This window comes from Ornithorhynchus anatinus, chromosome 4 (genome assembly GCF_004115215.2).
Source record: "Ornithorhynchus anatinus isolate Pmale09 chromosome 4, mOrnAna1.pri.v4, whole genome shotgun sequence".
Lineage (NCBI taxonomy): Eukaryota > Metazoa > Chordata > Mammalia > Monotremata > Ornithorhynchidae > Ornithorhynchus > Ornithorhynchus anatinus.
Genome location: NC_041731.1, coordinates 81,302,220 through 81,315,529, shown reverse-complemented (window position 1 = coordinate 81,315,529; position 13,310 = coordinate 81,302,220). Strand labels below are relative to the sequence as shown.

Here is a 13,310-nt window from a genome sequence, read left to right as displayed (position 1 = left end):
ATAGCGCACGGGCCTGGGAGCCAGAAGGTTCTGGGTTCTAATACCAGCTCCACCACTTGTCTGCTATATGACCTTGGGCAAGTCACTTAACTTCTCTGTGCCTGAGTTTCCTCATCTGTAAAAGAGGGATTAAGCATGTGAGCCCCATGTGGGACAGGGACTGTGTCCAACCTGATCACTTTGTATCCACTGCAACTCTTAGAACAGTGTCTGGCACATAGTAAGCACTTAACAAATACCATAGGAAAAAAATTCACTTATGAAAAAACATATTGTACATATAGTATAAATGAATTTTTATGAAAAAATAAGCTGCCGTCAATTGGTTATTTGCAAGAACCTGCTATAGAGTACAGACTTTGAGCTCGCTGTGGGCAGGGAATATCTGTTTATTGTTGTATTGTACTTTCCCAAGCGCTTAGTACAGTGCTCTATATACATTAAGCGCTTAATAAATACGACTGAATTGAAGCATTGAATGGAGGATATGTGTGGAGACCCCAGTTATTATTGGTGGGAGAAATATTTAAAAATTTCCAGAGTTTTGTCAGAAAAGGGGAATGGGCAGAAAGCACTTTCTCTCCAACCATTTCCGGTTGCACCAGATCCTGGAGAGATGCCATGAGCTGAACAAACAGACAGGGACAGGGTTAGATCCTGTGTCTTCAGAGAATCAATCCAGCAATACATGGTATGAATTGAGCGCTTACTCTATGCAGAGCACTGTACTAAACACCATGGAGAGTACCATACAGTTGTTAGACACCATCGTTGCCCACAAAGTGCTTACAATATAGGGGGTAGGTGAGCGTAAGAGAGAAGAGCTTTGTACTGCTCGGCAGTGGTCCCAGCATTGCTGTGGTCTCACTATCAATCGATTGTATTTATTGAGCGCTTATTATGTGCAGAACATCATACTAAGTGCTTAGAAGAGTACAACAGAATTAGTAGATTCATTCTCTGCCCTTAACGAGCTTACAGTCTAAAAGTTTCTTCGTGAGCTTTACTCTGCTCCTGCAGTCAGAGCAGAAGGACTTGTTCATCTACTCACCCTTCTCCGTTCCCTTTTTCCTGCTGTTCTCCTGGGCTTGGAACTCCCTTCCCCCCATCAGACAGACCACAGGTCTTCCCACATTCAAATACTTCCTAAAATCCCACTTCCTCCAACAAGTTTCCCCAGTTAATTTCCCAGCAGCCTGAGCCATATCATCCCTTGAGTCCAGTCTAGTACTTATGGCTATATTTATACCCACTCTCAGCCTCAGCCTAGATATATATACATATATATATGTGTATACATATATATTAAATATATATATAATATATATATGTATATACATATATATGACTGAGCTCTCTTTTCATCAGCTCACCCCTCTTCTGCGTCACTCTGACTCGCTCCCTTTGTTCTTCCCCTCTACCCCACGGCAATTATATGTGTGTGTGTGTATCTATAATTCTATTCATTTTGATGCCTGTTTACTTGTTTTGATGTCAGTTCCCCCCCCCACCACCAGACTATAAACCCATTGTGGGCAGGGATTATTTCTATTGCTGAATTGTACTTTCCAAGCATAAATTTAGTACAATGCTCTGCATACATTAAGTGCTCAATAAATAGGGTTGAATGAATAAATGAATGCATGTATGATTAATCTCAGCTGCTCTATTTTTAAATATTTTTGCATTTATCTTCCTTGTTAAAGCGTAAACTCCCCGTGAACAAGAAATGTGTCACTTCTTTATTTCCTACTTCCCAATTATATCATACCAAGTGGCCACTCAACAGTAATGATAAAAATCATGTGGGCAGGAAATGTTTCTTCCAACTTTTCTATATTGTACTATCACAAGCACTTACTAAAATGCTCTGCACATAGTAAGTAATCAGTGAATACCATTGATTGATTGATAATATAATAATGATGATAATGGTACTTGTTAAGCACTCAATATGTGCCAAGCACTTTTCTAAGCACTGGTAGGTACAAGTTAATCAGGTTGGACACGATCCCTGGGCCACATGGGGCTCACACTCTTAATCCCCATTTTACAGATAAGGTAACAGAGGCCCAGAGAAGTGAATTGACTTGTCCAAGGTCACCCAGCAGACATGTGGTGGATTCAAGATTCGAACCCAGGTCCTTCTGACACCCAGGCCTGTGCTTTATCCAATAAGCCATGAAGCCACACTGCTTCTTATTTTACACATAATGGTCCAATGGCTTATATGCTATATGTAATGGTTCATCATATATTATACATAATATATGATATAGAAAATTAATATGTTATATATTGATGTAATTATTATTGTATTTGTTAAGCACTTCCTTTGTGCCAACGGCTGGATTAAACATGGGGTAGATACAACATAAACAGGTTGGAAAGAATCCCTGTCCCATGTGAGATTCACAGTCTAAGAATGAAGGATTTAAACAAGTATTTAATCTTCAATTTACAGGTGAGGAAAATGAGGCACGGAGAAGTGGGTTCATTCATTCATTCAGTCATATTTATTGAGTGCTTACTGTGTGCAGAGCGCTGTACTAAGTGGTTGGAAAGTACAACTCAGCAAAAAGAGAGATAATCCCTGCCCACAACGAGTTTACAGACTAGAAGGGGGAAGACAGACATCAAAATAAACAAACAGGCATCAATAGCATCAATATAAATAAATAGAATTATAGAAATATACACATCAAAACAAATGAACAGTCATTAATATGAATAAATAGCATTACAGAAATGTACATATATACACAAGTGCTGTGAGGCAGGGGGGTAGAGCGAGGGAGCATGGGGAGGGGAGGGGGAGCTGAGGGAAAGGGGGGCTTAGTCTGGGAAGGCCTCTTGGAGGTCTTCAGTACGGCTTTGAAGGAGGGGAGTGTGATTGTTTGACAGATATGAAGAGGGAAGCCATTCCAGGACAGAGGTAGGACAGGGTCGACGGCGGGACAGGGAAGAATGAGTCACAGTGAGGAGTTAGTGGCAGAGGAGCCGAGTGTGCAGGCTGGGCTGTGGAGGAGAGAAGTCAGGTAGGTTAGGAGGGGGCAAGGTGATGGAGAGCTTTGAAGCCAATAGTGAGGAGTTTTTGCTTGATACGGAGGTTGATAGGCAACCAAAAATCTCCAGTGGTTGCCTATCAACTGGAGATTTTTGAGAAGGGGGTGACATGCCCAGAACGTTTTGCCCAATGTCATACAGCAGGCAAGTTGGCAGAGTCAGAATTAGAACTCAGGTCCTGTGACTCCTGGGCCTGTGTTCTTTCCATTAGGCCACTTTACCTGCCACTACTAATACTCATAGTAATAGTATTTATAACCACTTACTTCTACTAGTATCTCTATCACTACTACGACGATTATTATAGCTTGTGGGCCAGCTCTTACTTGCCAAGGGCCTCAATCAGGCCTAAGGGAGGGTTTCCTTCAGCCACAGATACAGTCAGAAACCCCACCCTTCGCAACGATACCAGAATTGAGATAGCAAAGCAATCGGTATCTCTCCCAGGCAGCACTATTGAGCACACCACATTTTGTCAGCATTTTGCGATTGCTTCACTAAGAGAGTTTTAAACTTTGTCTCGCAATTGCCTTTCTGCTTATAGTTAATGCAGCAGAGCACTATGTCTTGTCTTGTCCTGTGCCTTTGAGTTGTTTCTGACCCATAGCGACACCATGGACACAGGTGTCCCAGAACGCCCCGCTCTCCATCTGCAATCGCTCTGGTAGTGGATCCATAGAGTTTTCGTGGTCAAAATACAGAAATGGTTTACCATTGCCTCCTTCTACTCAGTAAACTTGAGTCTCCACCCTCGATTCCCTCCCCTGCCGCTGCTGTCCAGCACAGGTGAGTTTTGACTTGTAGCAGATCGCCTTCCACTCACTAGCCACTGGCCAAGCTAGGAAAGGAATGGATAGGCCTCTGCTTGACTCTCCCTCCTGTAGCCAAGAGTGGTAGAGTTCTGGAAATTCTCTAGGTGTGACCCTGAGAGGGGATAGCACTATGTACAGATCCATAATTCATTTATGAAGCAGCGTGGCCCTGTGGAAAGAGCACGGGCTTCGGAGTCAGAGGTTGTGGGTTCTAATCCCGGTTCCGCCACTGGTCAGCTGTGTGACCTTGGACAAGTTACTTAACTTCTCTGCGCCACCTCAGTTACCTCATCTGTAAAATGGGGATTAAAGACTGTGAGCCCCATGTGGGACAACCTGATCACCTTGTATCTCCCCCAGTGCTTAGAACAGTGATTGGCACATAGTAAGCACTTAACAAATATAATTATCATCATCATTTATTTATATTAATGTTTGTCTCCCCCTCTAGACTGTAGGCTCATGTGGGTTATTACTTCACTATTACTATTGCTATTACTTCAAGTGCTATCTACTTGGTGCTTATCTACTTGTTTTGTTTTGTTTTTTGTCTCCCCCCTTTTAGACTTGTCTCTATCTGTTGCTGAATTGTACTTTCCAAGCACTTAGTACAGTGTTCTGCACACAGTAAGCAGTAAGTGCTCAATGAATACGATTGAATGAATGAACAAATGAATGGGCAGGGAATGTGTCTGTTATATGGTTATACTGTACTCTTCCAAGCACTTAGTAGAGTGCTCTGCACACAGTAAAAGTTCAATAAATAAAACTGATTGATCGATGGATTGATTATTTACCAAATAGCCAGGTTTTCAGGAGGCCCCGGTATCTGAGAATGATAAATTTAAATGTGAATTTTTCTGTATTGGTTTCCAAATTTGGGTTCTCTTGATTTTTCATTCCGGATTCATTCTAAGTAAAAAATCAACTAAGGTAAAAGAACATGGCTACTTATCCCGCAGATAGGGTTTCCAGATTCATAACGGGTTAACGTGACCTGGTTGGAAAGCCACACTGAAGGCACCAATGGATGATCAAACAAGAGTGAATCATCAAACAAGCAAACAGAAAAGAACACAATAGTTCCTTTGGGTGAAATCTACATAGTGTTCACGTTCTATTCACCTGCTCCGGCAGAAGGGACACATTGCAAATACTTGCTTTAGAATATTTTCCTTCCTAGGAAACATGGTGTAGTGGACAGAGCATAGTCCTGGGAGTCAGAAGGTCATGGATTCTAATCCCGGCTCCACCACTTGTCTGCTGCTTGGCTTCGGGCAAGTTACTTCACTTCTCTGTGCTTCAGTTACCTCATCTGCAAAATGGGGATTGAGACTGTAAGCCCACCTGGGACAGGGACTGTGTCCAGCTCGATTTGCTTTTCTCCACCTCAGTGCTTAGTACAGTGTCTGGTACATAGTAAGTGCTTAACAAATACCACAATTATTATTATTATTACTATTATTAAATAGGGCAACTGAAAGCCAGGTAGAAGTACAGATCCCTTTAGGGCAACAGGATTGCTATGGACTTCTGAGAAATTAAAAAAACAAAACAGCCGTCGGACCTTCCTGGTGAGTAGCAGAGTCAGAGGGGCATTTGGTAATCAGAGACATAAGGAAAAAGTGTTAGTTGAAGAAGCAGAGTCACAGAGCCTTTACATGGATACCATGTTTGAAAGAGCTGTTGGTTCCCTCAATATGATGCTTATTGTGCTAACTGTGTTCCAAGAACTGTATTAAGTCCTGGCATGGGGCCTGGGACGCAGAAGGATCTGGGTTCTAATCCTAACTCTGCCACTTGTCTGCTATGTGACCTTGGGCACTGACTTCTCTGTACCTCACTATCTCATCTCCATCCAACCTGATTAGCTTGTATCTACCCCAGCACTTAGAACAGTGATTGACACTTAGTAAATGCTTAACAAATACCATCATTATTATTATTATGTGTGACTTTAGACAATCACTTCTCTTTTCTGTGCCAGTTTCCTCATCTGTAAAATGGGGATTCAAGACCTGATCTTCCACTACTTAAACTGTGAGTCCCATGTGAGACAGGGACTGTGTCTGGCCTGATTACCTGGTATCTACCCCTGAGTTCAGTACATAGTAAACGCTTAACAAATACCACAATTGTAATTATTTGGGGGTGTAATCTCAGTCATTAGTCAAAAGATACAAATAGGCTCTAGATGAAGAAATCATTTCGCTGGCTGAAATGTTAAAGAAATCACCCCAGAGTTAAGCCAAAAGAAGCTGACTATTCCCCACATAACCTTAGTGACTCTGGGGTTTCTGTCAACGAGGAGGCCAAGTTCCATTTAACAGACAGTATTTTTGGGTTGCAGTTTACCATACGAAAGCAAAGGGAAGAGTCACTCACTTCGATGCTGGCCATTAGGACAAGAATGTGAGCTTTTATTGATCACAGCGGTCCATTTGGCTTACTTACACACATTCATTTTCCCTAAGTCCTGCACTTTCCATTCAAACACTCCTTTCATATCTTTTGTCTGCCTTGCCTGGAAACACGCAGGTGTGCTGGGCATACACTAGCCGCTTTTCCTTTAAAGCCAGAGATAGCCACGGAAATAGAAATGGAGCCTTAATGAATGAGGAAGCGACTGGGAAATCACCGGTGGAGCGTTCAGGACCCAGCAGATGGTCTCAGCGGTCACACTGAGTGCTATTTGCTCATCCTGGTAAAACCGCGGCCCCATTATGTTAATAAAAACAAACTCTGCTGGCATCTGCAAATGATGAAGAATTTCTTTTATTCTCTAGGGAAAAAAAAGAAAGACTTCATCCATTCACAACTGGGACAGCATACAGAATTCCCTGCAGCACTGTTTTAGCAGCCGGGGCTGAAGAAATGCCGACAATCTGAGGGGCCAGAGGGAGAAATAACAACCTTATTTGGGTTTCTATTTGTCATACAGTTATTGGGCTGGATTTGGGCCAGTGTGGATTTCTTGTACATTGACTGACATTCTCTAAGTGATCAAGGCATTTCTTGGCACTGAAATATGTTGGAAAGCACAATTAACGCTACTGGATCCAGTTTGGGTCCTGTATTGGTGTCTAACAATCCTTGTGGTACTTTTTAAGCACTTATATGTGCCAAGCATTATACTAAGCCCTGAGGTCAATTCAAGATAATTAGACCACACTCAATCCTAGCTCCAAAAAAGAGCTCACAATATAAGGGGAAGGAAGAACCCTACTTCAAGGCTTTATTGAAGGCACATCTCCTCCAAGAAGCCTTCCTTGACTCAGCCTTCCTTTCCTCTTTTCCCACTCCCTACTGCATCACCCTGATTTGCTCGCTTCATTCATCCTCCCTCCCTTCCCCATAGCACATATGTATATATCTGTAATTGCTTTATTCTATTATGTATATTAAAGTCTGTCTCCCCCTCTAGACCATGAGCTCATTGTGGGCAGGGAATGTGTCTGTTTGTTGCTGTACTGTACTCTCCCAAGTGCTTAATACAGTGCTTTGCACATAATAAATGCTCAATAAATATGATTGAATGAATGACAATGAAAATTTTATCCTTACTTTACAGATGTGAAAACTGAAGCAAGAGAAGTGAAGTGACTTGCCTGAGGTCATACAGTTGTAGCAAGCATTCATTCAATAGTATTTATTGAGCGCTTACTATGTGCAGAGCACTGTACTAAGCACTTGGAATGAACAAGTCGGCAACAGATAGAGACAGTCCCTGCCATTTGACGGTCTTACAGTCTAATCGGGGGAGACGGACAGACGAGAACAATGGCAATAAATAGAGTCAAGGGGAAGAACATCTCGTAAAAACAATGGCCACTAAATAGAATCAAGGCGATGTACAATTCATTAACAAAATAAATAGGGTAATGAAAATATATATAGTTGAGCAGACGAGTGCAGTGCTGAGGGGTGGGAAGGGAGAGGGGGAGGAGCAGAGGGAAATGGGGGGAAAAGAGGGTTAAGCTGCGGAGAGGTGAAGGGGGGGTGGTAGAGGGAGTAGAGTGGACATTTGAATCCAGGTCCATTGATTCTTAGGCCCATGCTCTTTCCACTAGGTAACACTGCTTTTCTACAGGACACTCTGGAGACTTCTTCTCCAATGAAGCCAACCTAGCTGGATGGGGCAGGTCACCCCAGGGGATTCTGACACATTGTCTTATGTAGAGCACCTCTCCAGACCACCCACCAACAAAGCCAAATAGATTAGCAAGTCACATGGAGGCATTTAGATGCAGGTATCTTCATAATAAATAATAATTGTTGTATTTGTTAAGTGCTTATTAAGTTCCAGGCACTGTACTAAGCACTGAGGTTGATATAGGCAAGTTGGGTTGGACACACTCCCTGTCCTACGTGGGACTCATGGTGTTAATCCCCATTTTACAGGTGAGATAATATGGCACAGAGAAGTTAAGTAACTTGCCCAAGGTCACACAGCACAGGTGGTGGATCTGGTTTTAGAAACCATGTCCTCTAACTCCCAGGCCTGTGCTCTTGCCACTAGGTCACGCTGCTTCCCCAACCCTCTCATATTTTCCCTTTTATGTGACAGAAATTAGTGCCTGCAATTTCCTTCCTTGGGGAGGAGACCCTTTTTGGTTATAAGTAGAAATGATACTGTTATAGTATTAATGGATTCAAATCACCTACCAGTCAATCAATCAATAGTGGAACATGTCTACCAACTCTGTTCTATTTTACTCTCCCAAGGGCGTACTCCAGTGCTCAATAAGTGCTCAATAAACATGACTGATTGATTGAGTGCTTACTATGTGCAGAGCACTGTACTATACACTTTGCACTGTAATGACACAGAAAGCCATGGAAAAATGCCAGCACATTTGATTATTATCCAGTTATCCGGTCTACTGCCTACTTGCATATTTCCAATAGCCACAGTAATATTTTGCACATAGACTTAGACACACCACTATCACCACACCCTAATCTAAGCCACAGCTTTCTGGGTTTTATCGTTGTGCTTATTAAATTATTTGAAAATATTCATGTTCATTAAACTGACTCAATATTTTTCCACATAATTTTTGTTTTGGATACAAGTTATTCTCCTTCTCTCCCTCACCAATATTCCAATCCACTATATTGTAAAATCCTTTACTAGACTGTAAACTCCTTGAGGACAACTCTATTGGACTGTATCCTTCCTTGCCCTTAATAGAGTGCTCTGAACACAGTAAGCAACCAGTACCGTTAAATGACTGATTCAACCTGGAAACCTAAGACAGAGAGAATTATGCAGGCTAATGAGATCCAGTGTGATGGTAAATTCCCTCTGCAATGCAAGAATCTGGAGGCCATGGACAGCGGAACCTCAGTTGGTATTCCTAAGAAAACTCCCCGGTCAGCATGCCAGATGTTAGCCTGAACATGGAGGTAGATGGACTGGATCCTACCCCTCCCACGGACCTCTGAACTTGCTGGTGGATAAGTAGTACCCCAAACATCCCATGGGGTGATAGTGATGCCTTGACTTCCCCATCACTGTAGACAATACCTCCCCCCGTCTCTCAAACAGGGCTACTGAACTCGACTTATCTCTCTCATTCAAGTCACCTATTCAATGTTACCAAATCCTTTCATTCTACCCTCACAACATCTCTAGAATCTATCCCTTCCTCTCCATCCAAACTGCTGCCATGCCTGATGTGCGCATTTATCATCTCTTGCCTTGACAACTGTATCAACCTCCTCTCTGACCTCCCTGTCTCCTGTCTCTCCCCACTCCAATCCGTACTTTGCTTTGCAGCTCGGATCGTTTTCCTAAAAGAAAAGTTCAGTTTGTGCCACCCTCTCTTCAAAAACTTCAGGTGATTGCCCATCCATCTCTGGATCAAACAGAAACTCCTCACTATTGGCTTTGAGACACTCAATTAGCTCTCTCCTTCCTACCTTTGCTGCACTAATCTACTACAGTCCTGTTTGCACACTCTGCTCCTCTAATGCCAATTTATGTCTACATAATCCTTGACCCCTTGCTTACATCCTCCCCTCTGGACTAGAAGACCTTCCTCCTTCATATACGACAGACCACTGCTCTCCCCACTTTCATTTGTCTTGTCTTATGCTGTCGAGTCATCTCCGACCCACAGACTCCTTGGACACATCTCTCCCAGAACACCCCATTCTCAATCTGCACTCATTCTGGTAGTGTATCCACAGAGTTTTCTTGGTAAAAATACAAAAGTGGTTTTCCACTGCCTTCTCCTGAGCAGTAAACTTGAATCTCCAAACTCGACTCTCAGCCGTTGCCACTGCTGTCCAGCATGGGTGAGTTTTGACTTATAGAAGATGGCCTTCCACTTGCTAGCCACTGGCCAAGCTATGAATGGAATGGGAATGCCTCTGTTTGACTCTCCCTCCCATAGCCGAGACTGATAAGAGTACTGGAAGCACGCCAGGCCTTCCCTGACTAAGCCCTCATTTCCCCTACTCAATCTCTTTTCTGCATCACACTTGAACTTGGATCTTCACCCTTTAAGCACCTGATATTCAACCCATAGCATTTAGGTACATATCCTTATACCCTGCCATTTCTCCTATCTGTATTTGTTCCAGTATCTCTCTCCCTCTCTAGACTGTAAGCTCCTTGTGGGCAGGGATTGTGTCTAATACTCTATTGTACTGCAGTCTTACAACTGCTTTAATACAGTGTCCTGCACACAACAACGTACAGTGTCCTGCATGCTGCGGGAAGCAGCGTGGCTCAGTGGAAAGAGCATGGGCTTTGGAGTCAGGGCTCATGAGTTCGAATCCCAGCTCTGACACTTGTCGGCTGTGTGACTGTGGGCAAGTCACTTAACTTCTCTGTGCCTCAGTTCCCTCATCTGTAAAATGGGGATTAAGACTGTGAGCCCCACGTGGGACAACCTGATCCCCCTATGTCTACCCCAGCACTTAGAACAGTGCTTGGCACATAGTAAGCGCTTAACAAATACCAACATTATTATTATTATTAACAAGAACTCAATAAATACCATTGACTGATTGATTGATTGGGAATTCTTTCAGAAGGACTTGCACCAGTCAGCAGGATAATGTCGCAATGGAATTTGTTAAGACCACCAGCCTTGCTTCCACAGAAGGTCAGGGATAAAGCCTTCCTGAGATTTTTCTCTTGGACTTTCAAACACCAGCGTTTCTAATGAACACTCATCAGCTTGTTTTTGAGGGATTTGGGATTTTTTTTTATGGATGTTATCTGATAGCAAAAAAGAATGCATCAAATTTTCTCGAGGGGCCTTCCCTTGGGAATGAAATGATGTAACAGGAGTTGCGATCCAAAAGTAATAGAGGAAATTCTATCAATTGAACAACCATTGTATGGCTTAAAAGTAATTTATATCGCAATGTTGGGTATGAGGAGGGATGCACTGAAAGTGGAATTGCAGTGTCCTTCTCCTCTTTGCTGTTAGGTGAACTGGGGAGCAGTTGGGATTTCAGAAAAGCAGGAAAACCAATCTGAGAGACTCCAGAACAAATTCTTTCCAGACAGCAGGGACTGCTGACCGGTCAGTTTGTCAAAGCGCTTTCTCCGCACATCATTGTTTGGGCCCAGGACACCGTCAAGAATAAGAATGCATTTTCCATTGCTTCCCCTTAGGCTGAGGTCTGCAACTGAGAAAGTGTAAAATGACCAAGTGTCCCACATTAGGTTGGCTTCAATTTCCCATCCCGTCACCTGATCAATGGCCAGAGGGACCCCGTCAGGGTGGGGTGGTGGGGAGAGTGAAGACAGCAGGGAGCTCCCAGGAGAGCAGCAGTGGCCAGGCAAGACTGTGTCAAGGTCAGGAAAGCAGAGATTGATGCAGGATAGACTCTGGGTCGAAAATGCCAACAGACATAGTGGAGCCAGAAGCAGGTGATACCAAAATGGCAGATGTGGCAGGAGCTGCATGGTCTCAGCCATTGGGGAAGAAACACCAAATCAGCTGTTATCTGACAGACAATCACTCTCCCTCCCTTCAAAGACTTATTGGAGGCACATCTCCAAGAACCCTTCCTTGAATAAGCTCTCCTTTCCTTTTCTCCCATTCCCTCTGCATCACCCTGACTTGCTCCCTTTATTCATCTCCCCTCCCAGCGCCACAGCACTTATGTACATATCTGTAATTTATTTATTTATATTAACATCTGTCTCTCCTTATAGACTGTAAGTTCGTTGCAGGCAGGGTTGAGTCTGTTTACTGTTATGTTGTTCTCTCTCAAGTGCTTAGTACAGTGCTCTGAACACAATAAATGCTCAATAAATATGACTGACTGACTTACCTCTCCATCTCACCAGCCATTACAGGTGCTGACAACTTGGTCTCAGTGAGAACAAACTGGGAGAGAGTGTGTTTAATGGGTTATCAATCAATCAGCTGTATTTTCTGAGCACTTACTGAATGAAGAGCACTGTATTAAACCATTGTACATATAACAAAGTTAGCCTGGCCTCATCGCCCTGACCTGTAAAAGTAATAATAATTATGGTAAGCTCTTAATCTTCCCAAATTGTTGTTGGAAAGAAAAGGGTTCCACGTTGGCAAAAATGTGCATTCTATGGCAGCTCAAAGCCTCACTTTCCTCACCCTTGAAGTGAAAGGAAATTAGTCAGTGGGTACTTGTGCTTTTAGAAAGTGAGAAGGGATGAGGTCAGAGGCTAGCGAAAGAGATACATCTGGGGAAATCTCTTCTTGAAAAATAGCCAAGAAGGATGAGAGAGTGGATTTGGGGATAGTGAGAGGGAGCAGGGGACATGAAGGGGAGATTTTGGACAGCCCACTCGGAAAAATACTCCCAAATAGATTTCAACCCCCCGGCAATTTGTTTATTGTTTACAACATTCGGGCTCCTAAGTCTCAACCGTTGTCTTCTTTATTCAATGAAGACACCACTGGGAATGAAATTCACCTGTGGGAGCAAGTGTGTCTGAAAAGGGCATTGTGGGAACAACAGTTCCAGCTTCATTTTGCACACAAAAAGGCTGTGCCTTCTTGTGTTATGTTTAATAAGTGGAGCACCTGGTGCTGTTTTCTCTTTTGCTTCCTTGCTCCTTGTTCCACATGAAGCTTTTGTTCAAAAAAATCCACTTCTTTCTTAATAGTAGTGCATTATGGTCTATCTTCACAGTTAATAGTAGTGCACTATGGTCTATTTTCAGTAGTTGAGTTCCAGTTTTCATCTGAGATGCAGCTCTGTCTAAGGTTTTGTTTTTCTTTGGCCTTAAAAGTCTTCCCGTGTCCAACTTGCCTTTCGTTTCAAAATTTCAAATTTCCAAACAGCTGTTCCGGTATCCAGTTGACACTCTTTCACTCTATGTGTCCCACACAGCTTGGCTGCGTTAAGATGAACACAACTTCAAAGGTAGGAGAATGACTCTGTTCGAGAACTTCATTGTATCTTTTTTTATGGTAT

At 43.0% G+C, this 13,310-nt stretch overlaps 1 protein-coding gene and 1 non-coding gene across 3 annotated transcripts in view; both read right to left on the bottom strand.

Annotated features, from left to right (window-relative positions):
* Nucleotides 1-13,310, bottom strand: part of NR5A2 (nuclear receptor subfamily 5 group A member 2) — a 163,078-nt gene that overhangs the window by 38,771 nt on the left and 110,997 nt on the right. The window lies entirely within an intron of this gene.
* LOC114811797 lies at nucleotides 3,863-4,000 on the bottom strand. Its single transcript, XR_003759493.1, has one exon. It is a non-coding gene; the product is annotated as a small nucleolar RNA SNORA7 (small nucleolar RNA).